Source organism: Paroedura picta, chromosome 1 (genome assembly GCF_049243985.1).
Source record: "Paroedura picta isolate Pp20150507F chromosome 1, Ppicta_v3.0, whole genome shotgun sequence".
Classification (NCBI taxonomy): domain Eukaryota; kingdom Metazoa; phylum Chordata; class Lepidosauria; order Squamata; family Gekkonidae; genus Paroedura; species Paroedura picta.
Window position 1 is genome coordinate 91,939,214 of NC_135369.1, and position 24,388 is coordinate 91,963,601.

Consider the following 24,388-nt stretch of genomic DNA (forward strand, 5'->3'; position numbering starts at 1 on the left):
CAACAAATATGGGTTGATTCGTTGCAACGGAGAGACCCATCCAGCTAGCAGGTGGTGTTTGAGCTGGCATTTCATCGTTGCCATGCTCCCCCCGAGTGAAAAAAAAAATCCCCCCCCCTCACGGGCGCGATTTTCGGCCGAAAACAGTGTGAAAAATAAAGGGAAAATAAACCAGCAAACGGGCCTCTGTGTTGCTTGTGCTTGGTGACTTTAAACAGAGGGACTGCAGCCGGGGAAGCCTCACTGGGTAAACAAAGGCTTGCCAGTGCGTTAATCTCCGCTCGCTCAGAGAAAAAAAAATGGCGATCGCTTCGCCGGAAGATCAGAGGAGAGAGCCAGGGGGAGGGACTTTGCAGAAACCGCAACAATGGTAACGTACAGAACTTTCCCGCTAGTGTTGCAGGTTGGCTGCAGGAGTGTAGCGCTTTCCGGAGGGTGAATCCACTTTTTGGGTTTTCCCTCAAAGTACTACAACGAAGCGCTTTTTGCGGATTGGTTTCAGGAGTGTTGCAGATTGTCAACGACGTTGTGCATAACGGCAAAACTGTAGCGATTTCAATTGTGTTATTTTGGACGAATGCGGAACGGCCCCTAATATCAAGAGGGGGGGCATGTTGATTGGTTTCAATTGGTGGATCTGCTTGGGGGGCGGGGGCTAAAGTCTGCCTTCCCCCATGGCCTCAATCCAAATCATCCCCACCCCACAAACCCAAATAACCTATTATTGGTATCCTTAAAATGTAGCAAGGATCTGATAATTGACCTTCTAGTGTCTCATTGGTTTTAGCCCTAAGCCTGAGAAGTCACAGCTTTCCCTTGGTTGATTGTGCTTTGCATTTTGTTATGTTCTCTTTGTGTATTATTTTGCTTTTAAAATAATGCTTGTGTTAAAAATGGTTGTGTTTGAATAAAACATTTTAAAAAATAGAATTAAGGCCAGAGAAAGAAGAATTAGAATCCCTAGAGAAAGAAAGGGAGATTTGGCATATCAAACAGGATCTGGCAGATGTGAACCAGTGAGGCACAAGAGGAAAGACGATCCCCCAAATTACAGTTGAACGGAAACAGCAGGGAAAGTCAAATGCCACCCCTCCAGGATGATAGAGAAGCAGGGCATTTCCGAGCAAAGCACACAAAAATAGCTGACAAATACCTTGAACCCAGCTGGTAATTACTTTTGAACATCTGACCTTCTCCACCACTGCAAATGTCTAACTGAGCCTTAGTCACACAACCAACCTTTCATTATGTGACTCATGTTCAAACAGCTTCCAGGGAGGATGACACAGTCCCAGCACAGGCATTGGCGTGGTCCCAACGGAGTCCGAAGGACTTGTGCGGCTCTTTATCATCCTTCATAGCTATCAGCATCCTCTTTTCAGTTCTTCTCCCTTAAATTTCTCTGGGAATATAAAACATGAAAGCTTCTCCCAGCAGATCTCTCTCTCTCTCTCTCTCTCTCTCTCTCTCTCTCTCTCTCTCTCTCTCTCTCCTCTTAGAAGATATCCATCTGAGCAGAGAATTAAGTCCTTTTTGTTTTATTTAAGCAAAAAACAAAAAAAAATCCCAAAACACAGCCGATGACATAAATATTTGTTTTATGATCACATACCTTCTAAATTTACTCACAGGTGCAATTACATTAGTTAACAGCATTCTCAGTGAGGCATATTTCCTTCCTGCTCTGCTTTGAAACCTTCAGAACCTGTCCAACAGTATTGTTATCCAAGGGGAAGCAACTACTTTCAAACATGTGCACAGGATTTTTGATGGACACAATACTTTTCAGGTGCTACAGAAATCATTTGTGGTCCTACTTTCTCATGTCATAACTCCCATTTTTGTGCCATTATAAACGTGCACATGAGAGCCAAGAGCAGCTCATAAAAATACATGCAATGATCCTTCAAGAATTTTGAGCACATGTGAATGTAAGTGAGGCTGCATAATGAAATGTGTTTTGTCAAAAATGCCATCCACAGAGGAAGGTATCATGGAGTTCTAGCCTGGGCTCCTTCTTGGCCTGTGACTTTTTGATATGCAGTGCAACCTTATTACATGGCTGACCATTAAAACAGACCCAGGAGGGCATGTGTAATAATGAAATGAAAAAAGTTAAATACTTAGTTGTTCCATAGTTGTTCCATAGCTGAATGCTATTGATCTATCCTGGCAAAGTGCCTCATGCCACCGAGGATCATTGGCACAGGACAAAGGATCACAAAGACTGACAACACAGTGGGCCAAAGTTGTCCAACTAAGTTTGCTAACACAATGAACAGTACCTAAAATGGAAAGTATATGCCTTGTCCTACAGAAAGATGGTTTCAAAGTAATTGATCCTGCCCCCTTCATATGTGGCATATTATAATATAGGTAACAAACCTCAACATCTGGGGGGAAATCTCACTATAACTAGTATTCATCTTAGAGGAATCCTAGAAGATTCCTTTTCCTAAAGATGATAAAGGAAGTTCTAACAACCTGATCCTAAATGCATGAATCAGAAACCGCTTGGGTGGTAGGTGGCTGCCTTCCTCCTGGCCACTAGCAACATTAGAAGTCCAACTCACTGGTAGAGACAGCGGTCCACCATGGATCAGCTGGCTGCTGGTGGGGAAGGGAATTACCCGCAAAATGAGGAACACCCAATATGTCAGTGACCCGTGTCTTCAGTGTGACTCAGAAGTGATGTAGGCACATTGGGGACCTTGAGGTGAAGCTACCAGAATTTTTGCCCCCAAACTAGAGCAGTGACATCCCTATATCACATCCAGGTCACAATGGAAGTCACATAAGCATGTCACTGAAATGTGTGAAGAAACTCCCAGCTCCCTGTAAGCTTACACACACACATTCCCCCAGCTGCCCCCCAGTAGAGGAGGTGAAGTGTGTAGGCTACAGTCATCAACTTCCTAACCCATACTACCCTTGACTTGCTGAGATGGCAAAATAAGCAGGCCTTGAACAAAAAGGACTGCCATGGGGAAATGTAAGCAGGTCATGATGGCTGGGAGATATCAAAATGTCAGCATTTGGGAGGGGGGAAAGAGAAGACTTTTGTGTATGATCTGGTTAGTGTGAGTTTGTTTTTTCTTTCTCCTGAACCAGCTCCCTCAACTCTAGTTACAATCCTATTATAAGCCTTTATTCATTCCAGGAAAATAATCACCTGCAGGGTTCAATTGTAGTGCCCTAGATAATTGCATCATCTTTATTCCAGTTTGGAGAAAGCATTAAAGCCATGTGTAATAGTCCAGGTCCTGTAAAAAAAACAACAGAGCAATCATTTCATTCAATAGAAAGGCTTTTCTCCATCAAAGTCTTACAGTAGGCATCAGCATTGTGCAGGTCTTTGTTAACTACACCACATCACACAGCAGAAAGAGTCAAAAAGTAATTTGTCTCCTCATATAGACTGAAGGTTACTGTCCTGCCAAACATGACATTTATACAGTCTAGACAGAGGACTGATGTGTTAGCTCTTCAGTGGGGCTTATAGCATAGTCTCTTGACAAGGATGGTCTTTGAAATTTAAACACAAACACTCTTATGAAGAGCCTTCTAATGTAAACACAATGTTCCTGTATGCGTATGTGGAAGGGAAGGGGCAGCCGGACCCATGGAAAGCGGTCAAGATGAAAAACACAGTTAACTCACAGAGATTTTGAGGAGATTCATCTACATTAATGTCTTTGAATATTCTAAAATGCATGAAATAAAGTAAATTGTGCTTTCCTTTCGCATGGTTATTTAGAGCAGAGACCCACTTGTTGTGTAATAAACTCCTATAAAGCTGGCATGGGGGCTCTACTATTACTGCATACATGCCTAGACAGCTTATTTTTGCACCCATGTAGATAGGAGCAGCAGGATGGCAAGGGAAGGTCATTCAGCAGTGCAGGGAATTCCTCTTTGGCACAGGGAAAGATACCCCAACCCTTCAAAAGCTCTTCTTTCTCCACATGGCTGGGCCACTCATAGAATCATAGGGTTGGAAGGGATCTCGGTCATCTAGTCCAACCCCCTGCACTATGCAGGACACAACCCTATCATTCATCCACTGTAACCTGCCACCCCCTTGAATCTTCACAGAATCAGACTTCTCACCCACCAATCAGTTTTCAAGTGTTCTATGAGAGCCAGTGTGGTGTAGTGTCTATGAACAGTGGACTCTAATCTGGATAATTGGATTTTATTCCCTGCTATTCCACTTGCAGCCAGCTGGAAGACCTTAGGCTTGTCACAGTTCTGCTAGAGCTGTTATCATAGAGCAGTTCTGTCAGAGCTGCTCACAAAAAATTTCAGAACGCACTACCATACTTCCTCACTTTAAAGACCCATGGATTTTAATGGGACTTATTCTATGCTTTACAACCCCATTCTATGCATACCTGCACTGCAATAAGAACCAACGATATTCAGCAAGATTTGTTTACAAGTAAATGTGCATAGAATTTTACCATTAGAAAGCTTTAAATGCCTCGCAAGACAAACTGATGAATAATATTAGCAATTACATATGCAGTTTGTAATGCTGTTTATTGACTGAGTTATTGATCCATTAATTCCATTCCTGACCTTTCTTTCCAGTGAGTACCCAAAGCAGGTTATGTTGATTTTCATTTTATTTGCACACATGCATTTCCCTCATATGGTCAGACACCCAATTTTGACACACAATTTAATAATTAACAACAGCCAGTCCTTTGGTATGCAATTCTCTACAAAGAGCTTTCACTAGTTCTATTCATTGTCAACATCCCTAAGAGTATGTGAGCATTAGGCCTATTAGACACACGAGGAATGGAAGCTGCAAAGATTTATCTGTCTAGACAAAATAAAAATAAAAACGAAAAGCCAAAGAAGTCAGCAACATTGTTTCACACTCTGATAAAATTGTTCAAAGAGTAACAGTGTATAATTTCAGAGAATTTAATAGGGAGCAATTTCTATTCCTCGGTCTGTCCTCCACTTTTTACTAATACAGTGTAAAATATCCACTCCACAGACAACAGTACGGGTGGCAAGACTGAAGTCTTTTAAACTTCAACACAGCCTCTATTTCCTGGAAAATAGATGGGGAAGAAATGGAGGTAGTGACAGATTTTATTTTCCTGGGCTCCAAGATCACTGCAGATGGGGACTGCAGCAAAGAAATTAAAAGATGCTTGCTCCTGGGGAGGAAAGCTATGGCAAATTTAGACAGCATCATAAAAAGCAGAGACATCACCCTGCCAACAAAAGTGCGTTTAGTCAAGGCTATGGTCTTCCCAGTTGCAATGTATGGCTGTGAAAGTTGGACCATAAGGAAGGCCGAGCGTCAAAGAATTGAGGCCTTTGAACTCTGGTGCTGGAGAAGACTCTTGCGAGTCCCTTGGACTGCAAGGCGAACAAACCGGTCAGTCCTAGAGGAGATCAGCCCGGACTGCTCCTTAGAAGGCCAGATCCTGAAGATGAAACTCAAATACTTTGGCCACCTCATGAGAAGGAAGGACTCCCTGAAGAAGAATTCTGGGAGCGATCGAGGGCAAAAGAAGAAGGGGACGACAGAGAATGAGGTGGCTGGATGGAGTCACTGAAGCAGTCGGTGCAAACTGAAATGGACTCCGGGGAATGGTAGAGGACAGGAAGGCCAGGAGGATCATTGTCCATGGGGTCGCGATGGGTTGGACATGACTTCACACCTAATAACAACAACAACAACACAGCCATTATTACCCTTCTTAGTATGGAGGTACACCTGAATTGTGTTATTTTAGGAAAAATATTTAGATTTTATATTATATATTAGGTACTGTTGTTATAGTAGTCAGCCATTTGGTCATGTCCAACTCTTGGAAATCCCATGGTACAGGTGTTACCACAATCCCCAGTCCCACACTGACTCCCTCAGCCATGCAATATTCTGGCCGGTGTCCATCCTGACCGCATCCAACCACTGTGCCCTTTGTTGGCCTGGCTTCATTCTTCCACTGACTAATCCTAGCATAACTGCTTTCTCCGTTGAGTTGGATTGCATGATATGGCTAAGTACGTGAGCTAGTGTTTCATGATTTTGCCTACCAATGGTATATCAGATGTTATGTGCTGTAATATTTCCTTGTTTGAGACTTTTGGTGTCCATGGAACCTTCAGAAGCCTTCTCCAACACCAGAGTTCAAATGAATCAATTCTTCTCTTGTCCAATTTTGTTATTAGTCCAACTTTCACACCCATACGTGGCTACTGGAAATATGATAGATCTAACTAATCTCTATTTGATAGTCAGGCTTATGTCCTTGCTTTTCCATGTTCGGTTCAAGCTCATCATTGCAGACCAACCCAGAGCAATTCAACATTTTATTTCCATACTGCAATCTCCACTCACATCAATTTGTGATCCAAGAAAAATGAATTCATCAACATATTCGATCTCTTCATCATCAACTGTTATTGTGACACGTCTGTTTTTTTTGCAGTGGTCATTATTTTTGTCTTTTTAGCGTTTAAGAAAAGGCCAAATTTTTTACTTAAATCATTGACATTTGTAATCAGCTGCTCTAGGCCTTCTTTAGTTTCTGACAGGATGGTAGTGTCATCAGCATATTGAAGATTATTTATGTTCCTTCCTCCAATCTTATTCCAGTGTTTGATTATTTGAGTTCACTCTCTCTCTTAATGATCTCAGCATACAAGTTAAACAGGAAGGGGGAAAGAATACAACCCTGGTGCACTCATTTCTCTATTTTGAAATAGTAAGTGTAACCAAATGCTGTACTTAACAATGGCTTTTTGGTCGAGCAACTACATCAGTTTGATCAAATGCACTGGCACCACCAAAGCTTTCAGTTGCCATCTATGGTAGTTTTATTATTGTACTGTATTTTGTAAATTTTTAATAAAATTTTATAAATTGGGGTTTTAATTATGTGATTATATGGATTGCTTATGTTAGCCACCATGAGCCGGTCTCTGAGAGTGGTGGTCTAAAAATCCAATAAATAAATAAATACATAAAATAAATAAAATCTAGGGATATTCGCTGCAGGTCTTTGCTTCTCCCAAGTCACTTGTTGGGTACCTTTTGGCCTGAGGGAACATTTGCTATTTGGAAAAGGGATAACGATAAATCTGGCATTTAATAAGGCCTGAAGCTTGACTGAGGATTGAACCTTCTACAAGCAAAACAAATTCTCTGTAGCCTTTCTGTTCTGTTGTATTTATACTCTACTGTTTATTTTTGTGAGTGTCTTGTGTTATGAGAATGCCTAATATACGTGGAAATTAAATACCTAAATTAGATGAACAGTTGAATTGAGTACAGACTAGCTGATGATTTGCATTTTGCATAGAACAAATCAAGTTCAAGAGGATCCAGAGGAGAGCAAACATGGCTGCATTCTTGCTTGCTAAAAACTCCACTAAGCCACTTGATAGCTACAATAGTAAACAGGTACTAAAAACCCAAATTTGTGGCAGCCAATTCCTCAAGGTTTATTTAATGTCCATTTTGTGGATCTGAAGCCTCACAATATGTACGGCCTTGCAAAGCATCTGTTTTGGTACTTCTACTGAGCACAAAATTGGCACTGTCAAAATTGGGTATTAATTGTTCCTTAATAAGATACAATCATAAAACATGCAATTTAGTGCTTCGTTTCTTCCAGTTTTCATACAGGAATCAAACTGTGCTAAACTAAAGCTTTAATCCTCTTGGTTCTGCCTGTAACAAGCACTATAGTCTGTGAAGGGTTACCGACCCATAACAAATAAATTAATAAGCTTCAGTAATTATATCTGGGTCATTTTGTTTCAAACCATGAAATCAAAAGCTCTCTTCATATTAGTGCATTAGTGCAGAAATTGCTGTAACTGGCCATCGGTGTTCCCTTGATACACCATCTGTGACTACAACACACTGGCACATATTGGCTAAAGAGGCCTCTGCATACTTCAAACGTATACTGGAATTTTGCCTTTATCATAAGCTTAAGGGATTCCTGTGTTTCCAGTTCTTTCTTTCTAGCATGTTCTTGATGTTTGATTTATCTGCTCAAGACCTTTTATTGATTTACATTAATTCCTTCCGTCTGGATTGGAAGTTTCTTTCCTATTAGTCTTAAATATCTCTGTATATAAATGTGTATGTGTACTGTGTACACCTTTCTGCAACAGTGAGGTGATTTGATTTATCTTTATACATCCTCTTTCTCCTTACCAAGTCAAGATAACATTTAAAAATAAAAACACCATAAAGTCACATAATTAAAAATATAAACAAACTAGTAGGAAGCTAACTGTAGAAAGGCAGAGGGAAGGTGGAAAGGCTCCTGAAGACCAGGCCAGGCCTGCCAGTGAGGTGGGATGCACAGGATAGCATGGGAACATGGCCAGACACCCTCCCCAGTTATCCCAGCATCTAGGATGCCTGGGGAGTGTGGTGCAGCTATTGCAGAGCATGCCTGGACAGCTTTCCTCACTATCCTGGTGGCCATGAAACTGGGGAGGGTGGCACGGCTGTGGCAGAGCACAGTGGAGCATGGCTACACAGCCATTCCCAACTCCCCAACTTACCTCCTGCTGGTTCTTCCTTCTCATGGCATGTGCTAGGAAGCAATACAGAAGATAGGATGGTGAAGACCCTTTTATTGGCTCTTAGTGGAAGAGTGTCATCAACCTATTAGGGGCATGTCCCCCAGTGAGGGCCAATAAGAGGCTGGGCACATCATCGGAAGGATCATAAGGTTTTTACTGGTTATGATAAATTACATTAAAAGAACATTAAAATTCACATTAAAAGCTTCTGTGCACATCTTCCCTTTGACTCTTACTCAGAGCACCACTGTGTAAAACCAAAGCCAAGGTTGATGGTACAAAAATATGTAAAGCTATTTTATTACTCAGTTTAAAAAAAACTACTAAAAAGTATTCCCAATTCCTGTCAAAGCAATCAACTTGTTTGTCTTCCAACGATTCAGCAAAAAAGATTAAAGGTACATCAGAAGACAAACAGGATAATTCCTCTGAAGATCCCTTTTATGGGCAAAACACATTGGGAATTGTCTTAGTAGGTTTACAAAAAACCTGAGTAATAAAATAAATAACTTTACCTATTCTGTACCATCAGCCTTGGCCTTGTTTTTATACACTTGTGATTTTATTCTTGTTCACAGCCCTGCCAATATCTGCAGAACAGCAGTGCTTGCCAGAAAACTAGGATAGATACCCCTCAACTTCTTCCAGAAGGCAATTTATTAAAACTCCCCCTCCCCCAACAATGACAAAAATAGATGAGATGCCCCCATTCTTATGTGTGGAACACATCATATAATGACAGAGGAAGGTGGAGTCTGACCTGTTCAGGTGCACAGCTGCTATCTGGCGAAGATAGCTGAAAGAGCTAAGGTTCTGTTGTCCACAGCCTGCATTGATTGTTCTGCCCTTGGTAACAGTTGCCCATCTGCATGATGTTAAGTCCCACTTCCTGCTTCTACCAGTATTTGTAGTCCTGCTCACAAGTTACAGTTAACATACATACATTCTGTGTACAGTATACTTGATTTTTCAAATTCTCAGGGCCTTTTCACACGGGAATCTTTGTTGCAAATTGGTCACTGAATGAAAAATCGCCATTTAAAATAGTGGAATTCGTCGTTTTGCATACCTGGCTTTGTAGTGGAATCAGTTGCGTTTTTTAGCGTTTCCCACAGGCTTCCGGTCTCGGCAGAAATCGCTAGAAAGGAAGCGCTATTGCCAAGCTCGTCCCGCCCCTAGCCGTCAAGCAGCCAATGGGCAGCCGTTAGCATGCTCCCAAACAGCCCCTTTCCCTTTAAGGAAGGTTTTAAAAAAAAAAAAAAACACACACCCATTGTAACGAATCTGGGTAGATTCGTTGCAATGGAGAGACCCATCCAGCTGCCTGGGGTGTTTGAGCTGTCGTTTGATCGTTAACACGCTATCTCCGAGTGAAAAAAAAAATCCCCCCCCCCACGGGCCCGATTTTCGGCTGAATGGAATGTGTGAAATGTGTGTGCTTAGTGACTGAAGGGGAGGGACTGAAGCCGGGGAAGCCTCTGTTTGAGCTGTCATTTGATCGTGGCCACGCTGCCTCCGAGTGGGGAAAAAAAAAAACCCCTCCCCCCCCCTCACGGGCGCGATTTTCAGCCGAAACAGTGTGAAAAATAAAGGGAAAATACATCAGCAAACAGGCTTCTGCGGGCTTCTTGTGCTGTAAACAGCTCTGAGGAGGGACTGCAGCCTGGGAAGCCTCACTGGCTAAACGGAGGCTCGCCGGTGCGTTGATCTCCACTCGCTCGGGGAAAAAAAATGGCGATCGCTTCGCCGGAAGTTTGGAGGACAGGCTCAGGAGGAGGGACTTTGAAGAACCCGCAACAATGTTAACGCACAGGTCTTTATCGCTATTGTTGCAGATTGGTTGCAGGAGTGTATCGCTTTCCGGAGGGTGAATCCACTTTTTGGGATTCCCCTGAAAGCGCTACAACGAAGCGCTTTTTGCGGGTCGGTTTCAGGAGTGTTGCAGATTGTCTACGACGTCGTGGGTTATTCCAAATTAGTAGCGTTTTCAATTAGCAACCATTGTGCTATTTTGAAGCTGTGCGAAATGGCCCTCATTATCTTCAAATACACTTGAGTAATTTGTGTGTTTCATTCCATGCATGTATAGTTTGAACATGTGATATACAAACCACATTTATGATCATACTGATCTCCAGTTTCATTTGCCAAGTGCAGGTACATTGGCTCTTTCTTACAAACAAGTACAAATGGGTATGCAGCTTGTACATTTATTTACTGCAACATGTGAATAGATCTTGCATCTTCCCATAGTAGGGGATTGGAAGCAGTACTCCCCATCCCCAGGTTCCCTTCTCTCCATTCCAGCAGTAATTCCCTCCCCAGCAGAGCAGTTATGTGAACAGGGTGAAGTATTTTACTGCTAATATTAACGTGGGTGTAAATGCTTCTAGGTGCTGATGTGCTCCTTGACAGTCAAAATTATTCTTAGGATCCAGTTCTGATCTCCATTAAGTTGGTAATAGCTGTTGCAATCTGTATACACTGACAGATTTTGAAGGATTATTTCTTTCTTATTTGATTTGTATGTACAGTTTCTTATTTCCTAATACTTTGTTACTGGCTTTATAACAAAATCTGAAGAAGCTATTGTGTTGCCTTTAACTTAAATCTCAATGATGATTTGGAATCATGGGAAATTCTGGAGGAAATATAAACTAGACACAGCCACTGTTACCAATATTCATATTAGCACATTTGAATAAGCTAGTTTTAAAAGTACTTCTTTTTCTCTCTTGTTTAAATTAAACTATTAACATTGATATAAATATACACAAGGAATAGCATTCAGGCCAACCAATAATTAAGAAAGAAAGAAAGAAAGAAAGAAAGAAAGAAAGAAAGAAAGAAAGAAAGAAAGAAAGAAAGAAAGAAAGAAAGAAAGAAAGGTCTACTCAGCCTTTCAAAGTACATTTACTTCATAGATCTTTGAGTTCAAAACCACTAGAGGCCAGCACAAAGGTCATTTCAGTCAGCACAGGAGTCAGTCAGCAAGGGAAACTACGCCGCCTGTCTCTTTTGTGCCTTCATTTTACTGGACTGAATCCCTGATTACACTAGGGAGGCACAAATCAGTTAATAAGCTTGTCTTTTCTATAAGACACAGGAAGATGTCAGCCTTACACGGGACAAAGGGGCATCCTTAGGAATGCAAAGGACTGACTGAAATATCATCTCATCCTCTGGAGCTTTTCCAGTACACCAAGGATGTAAGGTCGTCTTAATCTCAAGTCCTTTTTTGGTTCTGCTGCACTCTGAGAGACCTATTCTGACTTAAAGAGGATATCAGGTTCATCTAAAGTAGCCTTGACGATTGACATTTGAAAGCCATTCAATCCAACCACTAACCAAACCAGCCCTTCCTTGAATAACAACATGACATCACTAACAATGCACCTCTTTCGGTATTTGCTTTTTAATGTTAAACATTGGGAGGTGTCCCTGATGTAGGATAATTCAAGTCAGAGTCCTTTGAAGAAATGCACTTTTAGTTGGAACATGGTATAGCATCCATACCAAATAATCCATGCTGTTTCATGAAAACATGTAAACTAAATGGGAGAAAACAGAATAGTGTTAAATAATCCTAAGGAACAAAAAATTATCCTTACTGTTGAACAGAACAGAACAGAATAGCAGGAAGCTGAGAATATAAGATACCACTAGATGGATTTCAGAAATCTGTTGAAATTCCTTAGTAGATTTGTCAGTACTTTGCTACCAGAAATTTTGAGAATTAAAATAGATTAATAAAATGGCAGTATACACATAGCTGTGTGAATATATGTATATAAAATGAAAATAAAAGTCTCAGCTCACATGATTCTAACATGAGTAATACCAATAAATATGATTTATTTTGTACAAACAATTTTCCCTGACTACCCGGGGGGGGGGGGAGGAACCCTTAACCCTTCATGTTAAAGAACATGAAGGAAGAGCTATGTGGCTTGTCATGACAAAATTTACACTGCTGACTGCTATTGCAAATCTATAGTTCTGAGCTTCAAGTACATGGAAGAGAAAGTTTCTCAGGGAAACACTCTGCCTAACCTGATCCTTGGCTTGCTCTGTGTTGGAGTGTTGGCCACTTGGGAGACACCTTGATGTATTGTAGTGGTTAAGAGTGGTGGCTTCTAATCTGGTCAGTCAGGGCTGATTCCCCATTCCTCCATGTGCAGCCAGCTGGGTGATCCTGAGCTAGTCACAGTCCTGTTAGAGTGGTTCACATAGAGCAGTTCTCTCAGAGTTCTGTCAACCCCACCTATCTCACAGAATGTCTGTTGTTGGGAGAGGAAGGGGAAGATGATTGGAAGTTGCTTTGAGACTTCTGGTAGAGAAAAAGCAGCATATAAAAAACAAGTCTTCTTGTTGTTACAAAACTGACTTGATGTCCCAAATTTTGAGCTTGAGAAGGAAAATGATCCGTTTTCAGATGTATCCAGTAATCTGGATAACTTTGGCTACATGTATACTATACTTCAGCTTTCTGTGTATTGAGGAAGTAGTTAAGAGTGCTGTCCTCCTCTAATAAAATGAGGCCTCAGCATCTTCAGAAAGAACTTTAGCAGAAAGCAAAAATTGCATACAAATATTTTAGATAGATAGACATGCACAGTTCAGGAATGTAAAACTAAACTATGGCTTATTAATACATGAAAACTAGACTTGGCTTGTAGACAATACGTGATTCAGTTTAATACATTCTGAATTCCTCACCTTTCTTCTGGTTAGACATTTCTGTAGCAGGGATGTGTGTAAATGTAACGCACTGTAGAATAAGCCAAAATAAAACCAGGATTTCATCAGCACACCAACTAATATTTGTACATCATTCAGGAACAGAGTTAAAGCTTGCAGTATCTGCTGAAGCATCTTCACAGAAAGATTTCTGTCATCAGAGTGTGACTCCACCACCTTTCCTTGTTGCAACTCCAAATACTCCTGAAATGCTGTTCCTAGGCACATGGGACCATGTCAGTTTAAACTAGCAAAAAAAGGCCATTGTATTCAAAAATACAATGGGTGGTAGGGCCACTCCCCACCTTGGGCAGGCCAATCAAAGCCTGGAGAGGCCTTGACGGATGTTTTTATTTTTTTTGGGGGGGGGAGGCACTGGTGGGGATTCCTCTCCTTACCCACTGCCTCAAAAAGCAACACTGAGACCTCTTCAGGTCTTGGCGGGCACTTTGGGGGTTAGGGGGAAGTGCTGGCAGGGACTTTGCTCCTCTCCCCACTGCCCCCAAAAGGCCCATATTCTCAAACTGCTTCTTGTAGTTGAAGGTAAGGACAAAAGTACAGCTTGGTACTACTGCAATGGTAACTTTCAAGAGATCAACTCAGAAAAAAATAAAGACTGTATTCAGTGTTCATTAGTATAATAGATTGAAATATAGCCTTGATATAGATTGAAAATAGCTCCCCCCCAAAAAAAACTTGAAAGAAATTTTAAGAACCTAATGTTCACATAATCTCAAGCTCACATAGCAATTTTCTGAAGGGCAAAAGTAGTCACAAACCTTAATGAGATCTAGTTTCATGTAGATTTAATCACTTGCTGACTGAGAAACAAACAAACCCAACTCTGTGGGTTTAAATTGTAATCTAAATCCATTCAAAGCCAGAAATAAACCTGCCTATGGATTCTAGTCTGCATTAATTAGAAATGAAACTTGGGAAAAGCAGTGCAAGAGAAATAGCTAAGTATATAAATATGCTTGTGGCTCCAAATCTAATTTAAACACTCTCAACCATGGAGAGAACTTGAAATTAAAATGTGCTGCTGGTAGAAAATGAAACTATTCTTTGCTCAATTTTATTCTTAATTTGAGCAATCAGCAAGGATTTTGGTTGGTCTTCATTAATAGCTGTATAAGCTACATTTTCACTGTAAAGTTGAACAAAATCTAAGTATCTTTCATATTGAATGGATTAGTTATCTGCACTATGAATGTAAATGTTTTATTCTTCTGTGTCAACTGAGCAAACCTAACTATGGAAAAAATGGCAGTAGCTGTGGAGCATGGAATAAATACATGCAGGTATTGCATGCATTTTAGAATTACATGCAGTTATTGCATAGAAAAGCTTTGGCTTGGATGACCAGGCTAAGCCAATCTTGCCAGATCTCAGCCCTGGCTAGTATTTGGATGTGGCATGTGCACACACAAAATTTGCACCCTTTCGGATTTGGCAAAAAATTATTCAGGCTGAATCCAGATCACACGAATTTCCTTTTACTTTTTCAGCCAAATCTGATTTGGTCAAATCCTAAACGTTTTGGGAGGTTTGGGGCACATGCTCCTCCCCACCCTTTCCCAGGAACACAGAGTATCTCTGCTGCCTGAGGAAGGAGGGAGACAGCAACCTCCAAACAGCTGATAATGATATGCACCCTACTCCTTTAAAATCTTTCCCCAAGGTTAGATGCTCCTCCCTACCCACACAGGTGGCTATGCCCACAAAAATAGGCAGAACATTTAAAGGGAGTGGGCAGACACCTAACAGTTCATAATGACAGGCGTGCCACTCACTGCCTTTAAATCCCTCCACAGCTTGGGGAGGAATTTAAAGAGAACAGGCAGTGCACCTGCCATTATCAGCAGTCAGGAGGCTGCTCACTGTCTTGAAATGTTCACTCTTACTTTTGCAGGCAAGCGTTTAAAGGAAGCAGGTGGTATGCTGAACAGCTGATAATGACAGGTGTGCCATCTGCTTGGGGAGGGATCTAAGGGGGCTATGTGCCTGTCATTATCAGCTGTTTGGTGGGTGCTCTCCCTTGCCTTCTCACGTACTGTGGAAAGAAGAATGTCCAGGTCATATTTCTAGCATAGGAATTGATGCCATCATGCCAGCAACTCTGAGGTGACACTGTTATTTAAGCAAAAACCCTATGGTAAAAGCCAGTATTACCATATTGTTTTTGCCCAAATATCAGAATCGCCTGGAAGTCTCTGAAGTGATGATGTCACTTCCTGTGCCATGCCAGCAATTTGGCCAAGGTCTTTCTCTTTCTCCAGGTAAGATTCCTATCCTCATTGATTGCCTGGGGCAACCCGGCAACCCTAATAAGTCATTATATGAACAATGCAATAGGAAAAGGGGTACAAAGCTGAATTACAATACAAGCAAGAATGTGAGCATACAGTATAAAGTATACAATGAAAAAATGTAAGTGAACAATGTAAAAGAATTAGGAATATCAGACTGAATGCCACTACCACTGTACTAGGCCTAGGAATACAAAATAAAATGACAATGTGAACAACAAACTGCCCATGCAAGCACAGCGGAAAGAACAAAGAATATGGAAGGTACAAGGCAATGCAATATCCAGTCCCTTTTGCCATATGAAGGTGTTCTTTGGGATAGTTCTATGAAACTACAGATTAATTCAATTACAAGAATGCCCACCTGAACATTACCAGGTATGACTGTCCCATTCACTTCACTCCCTAAGAGGCAAGTCGCCCCCCCCCCTCCATTTTTCTTTCCCCTTATTAACTGAGCTAGTAATGTGGTTTCTTCATTGCTGAAGAACTCTGGCTGTGCCACCCTGTCACAATATAATATTTTGGCTATTTGTTCAGCCCAGGATTGGGAGTCCCATTCAACTTAAATGGTAGATGAAGTGTTTTATATTTCAATTTAACAAAACATTTTATTCAGTGTGGAGGGGGAAGGTCAGGTGAAATCAAGGGTAAAATTTCTGAGGTTACTCATTATACATAACTGAGGTAAAATCAGTATATGCACAGACTTTGGTTCTTATGTCTTAAGCTATGACATTTTCTTAAAATTTTCAAGGTGATTTAAATCTTTATTGGGAGGCTTTTGTTCCAAAGTTTTCCCCAAACACTTCAGTACACTTCCTCTGAGTATTCTCTTACTTTTAGTTTTCTAGTGTTTAGTTTCCAAAAGGCTGATAACACTCTTTTCTTGAAACCCCCTTTTCTTGAAACACCAGTCCTCATCTTGCATTCCTAATTGATTCTTAAGGTTTTTAAAGGCAATTTCTAACCACACCAGCTGCGGGGGTCTCCTCACTACTCCCTGTTTGACTGGGTAGAGAATATCTCCTCTAACTAGAAGATCTGTCCTCTTTCTTTGGCCCAGTTGGAGTTTCTATCTAACTACCCATTCATCCATGCCAACTTTCCTCAGTTCTCCTATCTGTGTTAAAATGTTTTCAGACAGGGCTGAATTCTGAAACTGTCAGGGCCATTCCGCTCCGGGATCCATGTTGCAAATTGTTTGCGGAACGAAAAATCGCCATTTTAAATAGTGGAATTCGTCATTATGCATACCTGCCTTTGTAGTGGAATCCAGTTGCGTTTCTATCGTTTCCCACAGGGTTCCGGTCTCGGCAAAAATCGCTAGCCAGGAAGCGATATTGCTGAGCTGTGTCCTGCCCCTGGCCGTCAAGCAGCCAATGGGCGGCCGTTATCATGCTCCCAAAAAGCCCCTTTCCCTTTAAAGAAGGTTAAAAAAAAACACACACACATGTTGCAACGAATCTGCGTTGATTCATTGCAACAGAGAGACCCATCCAGCTAGCAGGTGGTGTTTGAGCTCCTTCAAGTCTTTTTAAAGAGTTTCTACTATCACTGAGTTGATCTCCTGCCAAATATCATTGGATTAACATGTTCTGAAAATACTGTTTGCCTGATTAGGAAAAGAAGCAACTCAGAAAGGGAATTCTAGGTATGCCTTTGCAATCACTGAGAAATCTGAAGTGGCATTGAGACGCACATTCCATTTTCCCAAACAATTCTGTTGTGCCAATACAATCTCCTTCAATAAACTGACTAGAAATTGTCCCAAAGCACTTGCCATACTGGAAGCCAATTTATATTCAAAGAGTCTAAACCTATATTTCATTGTTATTTTTGTTTTTAATTATTGTAGGCTTTTGAACCTCATCTTTCATAGTGCAAGGCTTCAAGAAACACTAAAATGTTTGCATACATTTAAAACCACTGCCTTCCTTCTTTATGATCTCATTTAGTGTATCTTATGATTTGGAGAACAAGGATATATTTCTTTTTCTGTTTTAACTGTAGGATTTGTTGGCCTTGTTTCTAAAAGGTTTTTTGAATATGCATTTCTTGTTGCTAAAGTAGTAAGACTCACCGCAGCCGCTTGTTGATGCTGCGGAGGAACTGGCTGGAGCCAGACACAACTGTCTCAGCCATCTGTGTGTGTGCTGCATATACAGAGTGCACACAGCAACATAGGGCAGGGCAGTACCCACAGCACCTATAAAAGGCGCCATATGCTTGGGTCCCATCCCCTTCGTCTGGGACGCCACGGGAGCAGCTTCCACCCACCCTCTGTTGATGTGGAAACAGCCTTGTTCTAGTAATTGAGGTGGACATTTCACAGTTAATATTTCATCACAGCTGCGGGTTTGCATGGGATGGAGACTGTTGGCAGCTATGCTCTACATCATTTTGAACAGGTCAGCACTGAGGACTGCTTCTACTCTTATGGTTTCTTCTCAACAATATTTGACACCACCAATCTACTATTGTCTTTTTCCCCCTTAAGCAGGGCACAATGAATTTTCATTCATCATTTTTATGCAGTTTATGGATCATTAGTGGAATTTATTTGGGACTCCATGCATTTTGTACTGTGTGCATCCTAATCTCTGTTGTCAACCTTGTGCTGTTGTGCATTATCATTTTTCCATGCATTTGCTAAAAGAGAAAATTGCAGAAAATCTTTCTCCCGAGAACAGCAAGTCAACTGCAAAATCAGCATTAATGAATTAAAGCTAAGGCTCATCAGCTTTAACTTGCATCCCAAATATAGGATCTGCTGAAAAGCTCCCAATCTGATAATCCTCCTATCTCTGGGAACTAGACATGCCCAATTAGATAATCCTAGACAAACAAACTGGAATCACAGTGTAAAGACCAGAACCAAACAATCACTGTGAATAATGAAGACTGTGTTTTATAATAAATACAATTACATTATATATGGACTTACATATATAAGGATATCACAACAGTGATCCTGTAATGTCAGGGCCTTTTCGCACAGGGATCTTTGTTGCAAATTGTTTGCGGAATGAAAAATCGCCATTTAAAATAGTGGAATTCGTCGTTTTGCACACCTGGCTTTGTAGTGGAATCAGTTGCGTTTTTTAGCGTTTCCCACAGGCTTCCGGTCTCGGCAGAAATCGCTAGAAAGGAAGCGCTATTGCCAAGCTCGTCCCGCCCCTGGCCGTCAAGCAGCCAATGGGCAGCCGTTAGCATGCTCCCAAACAGCCCCTTTCCCTTTAAGAAAGGTTTTTAAAAAAAAAAAACAGACCCATAGCAACGAATCTACATAGATTCCTTGCACTGGAGAGACCCATCCAGCTGCCTAATGTGAGCTGTCGTTTGATTGTATGATCGTTGGCACGCTGGCTCGAGTGATAAAAAAAAAATCCCCCCCCCCCTCTCACGGCCCCGATTTTGGGCTGAATTAATGTGTAAAAAATAAAGGGACTTTATTTCAGCAAACGGGCTTTTATGTGGTTTGTGCTTAGTGACTAAAGGTGAAGGAATGAAGCCAGGGAAGCCTCTAAACAGAAAGAGGCTCGCCGGTGCGTTTATCCCCGCTCGCTCCGAGAAAAAAAAATGGCGATCGCTTCGCCGGAAGTTTGGAGGAGAGAGCCAGGGGGAGGGACTTTGAAGAACCCGCAACAATGGTAACGCACAGGTCTTTAGCGCTAGTGTTGCAGATTGGTTGCAGGAGTGTATCGCTATCCGGAGGGTGAATCCACTTTTCTGGATTCCCCTGAAAGCGCTAAAACGAAGCGCTTATTGCTGATCGGTTTCAGGAGTGTTGCAGATTGTCTACGACGTCGTGGGTAATGCCAAATTAGTAGCGTTTTCAATTAGCAACCATTGTGCTATTTTTAAGCCGTGGGAAATGGCCCTCAGTTTAGCAAAGTCCTAGCTTCTGCAATCAACTGTAGACAAGCAGACAAAAGTCTTCGTTTTTTTGATGCTACACAAAAGCTTCTGTGATAAATTATAAGAAGACAGACTAATAAACCATAGACAAGCAGACAATGAACATCTAGGTGTAAGGCTGTTTCATTGTTGATCTTCCTCATAGATTATTCTTACTATGTCTTCCTCAGAAGTTATCTTCCTAAAATCGACCATAATCATTACAACTTAAAAAACAGCCTATAGCTGAATGGGATTTAAATATTATACAGAAACAAAAACATTGTTATTTAAATTTACCTATTGCTTGTAACTAAATGCTTATATATAGAGAGAGAAGCAGTCTTTTAGTCTTTTCTTAATTTGGTACAATGCCTTCTCTTCTAACAAGACTCTCTCTAAGCATATTAATAACAATGCCCATCTTAAAACAAACTCACCCAGGTAAATTCCATGTAAAACTACTGGCTCCTTAAAACTTCAGATCACAATCATAAACTTAGTTTGTATACAACAATTAGTATAATACATTTAATGATTTCCTTAATGACGGAAGTTGAATATTTTAGTTGAAATTGAAATGGTCTTAAAGAGGTAACTCTATAAATAACATGACAGATCCAAATTTGTGTTAAGTCCATGGGGAATATCAATTTTAAACATGTAAAACCAAGCAGCCTCTTGATGAAGTAACATTTTTTGAACATCAAAGTGATTATATCTACATGATAAAGATTTGCTTAATATTTTAAAAGTAGATAATCAGCAAAGAGACTTTTTTCTACAAAAACTGCTATCAAAGGTACATCCCTATTTTTATAATGGTTTGTGATCGATGTTCTATAAAGTGTGTATCTACAGCATGTACATCCATCCAAACAAATAGAAGCTGGAATGGTCATGAAACAACATATATTAAAAGTGAATTAGATCATCAGCAATCAGGAAACGGTATAGATAATAGAATTATTGCTTCTTTTAAACATTATTAAACATTCTATGCATATTAATATTATTAGTTTCTATGAAGAGTAGATTTGTAATTTAATACTCTGATTTAAATTGGTAATTTGATACTAAATTTGTAATTCAATACTCTGATCTAAATTGGTAACAACACTTAACTATTCTACGTGGATTTATTCTATTTTGCCCATTCCAAGTACACTAGAGATGACAGAAAAATTCTCTTTTTTATATACCATTGTTTTTTACATCATATATGAGACATGCTGCACCAAGATATGTTCAGGACAGGAGAATCATTTCTTTCATCTTTAATTGTTTCCCACAAAATTGTCCCTCAGACTGCTTTCTCCTATGCCTTTTTGTAAACTTTAAATTAAATTAAACAATCAGAAGATAAACCTTAAGAAGTTACAGCCCTGAGCCAATTGTTTTCCCAAGACTGCACCCTTTGCAGCTGCATTTGATGGAAAAAAGTAAGCCAGAAAAAAATTCTGTGAACTTGGGCATCACATACTTATGGCTGAGCAAGGAACTGGAGCCAGTTTTCTCAGAGTCAAACCTAATAATTTGCATGTAGGACCAATTGATGCTCTTGCTGAAATGCTTTTAAACTATAATAAAACAAAGTGAGGGGAGAATATTAGCAGGCATTCTGTTTACTGGTTACTTCACTTGTCAAGAACAAAGACTAATTTGAATAGTCACGATCCTATGTGATCAATGGACACATGTCTCTTTCACTATATTTATGCCTTTGGCTATGGTTCTCCAGGGCATGCACATACATGAGTGATCTCATACAACAGTCTACACATGATTCTCACACTTTTTGAACAGAGAAGTCCATTGTAACAGGTTTAAGTCACAAACCATCATTGACAGAAAGCCTTTGAGAACATTACTTGTTTCATCATGGAAATTATTTATGAACTTAATACCCCAAGAGGTCTTTTACTATGTCCGTTGCTAAAATAGATTGTGTATTGTGATTCAGTAGGGAATATTTTCTGGCAGAGTTTCAATATGCAAAGAGAGGTGATGCACCAGGCTGCTTAAAATAATAAAATAGTTTTATTTAGATTAGAAGCAACTTTGTATAGAACAAGAGGAAAGAGGTCTGTCTAATCTGTTCTGTTTTTCATTCAGTCTGTTCTGGAGACAAACAAGAGGAAGTCTGCTCAAATGAGCAGGAAGTCTCCAAAATAATCCACTCTGGACACTGGAGGAGATTATTTGAAAGATACCAGGAAGTTCCAAGTTTGAATACCCATCTCCAATGCCCCCTGCATTCTTCATATTCTGTTCAGTCATGCACACTGCAAATCTTGCATATTCCAACAATATTGGCTAGAAGTAAAAAAGACCTAGTTTCAGTTCTGAGTTTTTCCATCAACTCATTTGGTGGCAAAAGAGAGCAGAAACTTACTCTGAAACTGCATACTCTTAGGGCAAATTTGAAGGTTTAACTCCAGGAGACACATCTGAGAGATTTCAAAAGAATCAAAATGGGTAACAAAGATCTATACATCCTTGTATTGTGATAAATTTTGCCTAAAACAAAATTTCAAAGCAACTAAAACTAAACAGTTGAGGACTTTCAAAGGAAACTAAAAATAAGTCTCATGAAATTCGTCAATGAAGTACTGCACATTCTTAAATTACCAATGGATTTACCTATAGCAGAAATCGAAGTGCATTTGGAGGTTCCACCCTAAAACATGAGCATAAATTTGAAGAAAGCCATTTTTAAAGATGAAAAACTTTGATGAGACTAACCCAGTTGCTTGGGGGAGGGAGGCTATCATAAACTGTAATAAAAGTGCTATACATCTGATTAACATGAGTTTCATTTCTTTGGTTTTGTTAGGAGTATTATAAGTGTAGGAATAATGCATATTACCTAGACGCTTCAGATGAAAATGTGGGAGATCCACTTTAGAGAGGGATTACTCTGAAAACAAGAAGCAATCAAGCAGTAACAGTCACTGATGTTGAGGTATAGTCACTATTGACAGATGTCTATCCTGTAAGCGCCTGAATAATCTTATAATCTATGAAGGGGGATTGAGGTCACTGACTCTCATTTCTACCCTAGATGTCTGGACTTGTGTGACAATAAGTGGCTGTATCAGTGTGAGATGAACAGCTTTAGATTACATGTTTTAACAGTATCAATTTGTTCAATAAGGAGGCTTACAGGAAGTCAGGTATTAGCTATATGATCCAGTAATACATCTAAGTTAATAAACTATTCTTAAGGCTATGAGCATTCACAGCATGAAGCTGTCCTTTGCACAGTTATTATGAAACAATCTTCAACCTTCAGCATATCTGAATGTGCTGTGGCAAACATAAACCTATGCTTCTGAGTAGTTCTGAGTTTCATTTGATCATTTGTTGAGGTAGATTGCCTGTGGTCCCAGGTTATGGTTGAAGGACAGATGATGAAGCAACCTTGACTAGGCAAAGTGGGTCTAGCTATTACCTGGATGAAAACCTCCTAGACGCTCTTGGGTTCTATGAAGGAAGACAGTTGGAACATACATCCAGATAAATAAATCTGGCTTGTGGAAGTGGGTGGGTCTAAATCAGTGGTTCCCAACCCATGGGCCGCGGCCCGGTGCTGGGCCGCGAAGGCCTTGGTGCTGGGCCACGGCTCCTTCTTCCCTCCCCCCCCGAAGAGAGAAGCTCGCCAGGCCGCGAGCAAATCAGCCGCCAAAGCGGCCGATTAGCTCGCGGCCCGGCAAGCTTCTTGTTTCGGGAGTGGGGGGGAAGAGAAGCTTGCCGAGCCGCAAGCTAATCAGCCGCTTTGGCGGCCGATTTGCTGGCAGCCCGGAGGGGCCGGGAGGGGGAGCCGCGGCCGCCGGCATGGTGGCGGCGCAAACACGCATGCGTGTACTGCCACGCATGCGCGTTTGTGCCCCTGCTGGGCGCAAACGCACATGCACAGCAGCCCGTGCATGCGCGTTTGCGCTGGGGCTGCCACGCGTGCGCGGGCCCCTGGGCCGCCCTCTCCCCCCACTCCGGAGCAGCGGTCCGCGGCAGCCAAAAGGTTGTGGACCGCTGGTCTAAATGACCAAATACTCATCAATGTTATAGGAACTAGAAATATATATTTAGATATTGTGAACAACCTCTAATAAAGATCAGAATCCACAGGTCTAGTACATTTTGCTTAGGCAGCACACATACTTTAAAGGGAATACTCTTTGCAAAGAGTGACGGGATAAATCTGATTTTAATTCCAATGATTAGATCAGCCTTTCTTGAGATTTTTACCATTGAGAAAGCCCTGAAACTTTCTTCAGGCTTCTAGAAGCCCCAGAAACCCCTGGTGTTGGTTTTGCCAGAGGAACATCACACATGCAAACATGCATGTTGTCTCAAAGCGCTCATCTCCATTAGCTCTGCAGGGATAAATGGATGCTTTGGAGGGGGGACTCTGCAATGAAGCTCATCTACAGGCAACTGAGATCAGTTCCCCTGGATGAAAGGGCCCCAGGGATGGCTGGCTGGCAGCCCAAGGCTCTCCCTCCCAGCCACACTGCTTTCTGGCCCAGCTTACCATTTGCAAAGGTGGCCAGCAGAGCCGGCCGGCTCTTCTTCTAGGAAGAAGAACAAAGAGGGAGAGTAACTTGGGGGCTGGCCAGTCTCACCATTGGCCCTCCGTTGTTGAGTGGCCGTACCTATAGGGGGATCCTATGCCACAGAGGGCCAATCAGGTAGCAGATACATCATCCACAAGCAGCATGTCTTTATCATGGGGGCTGATATGTTTCACAGACAAGAATGTGTTTCACACACAACAGTATGTGTTTCACACACAAAAACCCCACATGGTGAGGTTTAAATATGAGAATACACAATTTGATGCAAAAATATTAACATACTCA

General features: G+C 41.1%; 1 long non-coding RNA gene across 1 annotated transcript in view; it reads right to left on the reverse strand.

Moving 5' to 3' along the window:
• Positions 1-1,270: 1,270 nt before the first annotated feature.
• The window catches only part of LOC143839904 (uncharacterized), a 46,115-nt gene continuing 22,997 nt past the window's right edge, over positions 1,271-24,388 (reverse strand). The window contains exons 2-3 of the long non-coding RNA XR_013231938.1: positions 3,173-3,263; positions 1,271-1,402 (exon numbers count right to left, since the gene is read on the reverse strand). This is a non-coding gene — a long non-coding RNA (uncharacterized LOC143839904). The remainder of the gene's footprint in view (positions 1,403-3,172; positions 3,264-24,388) is intronic.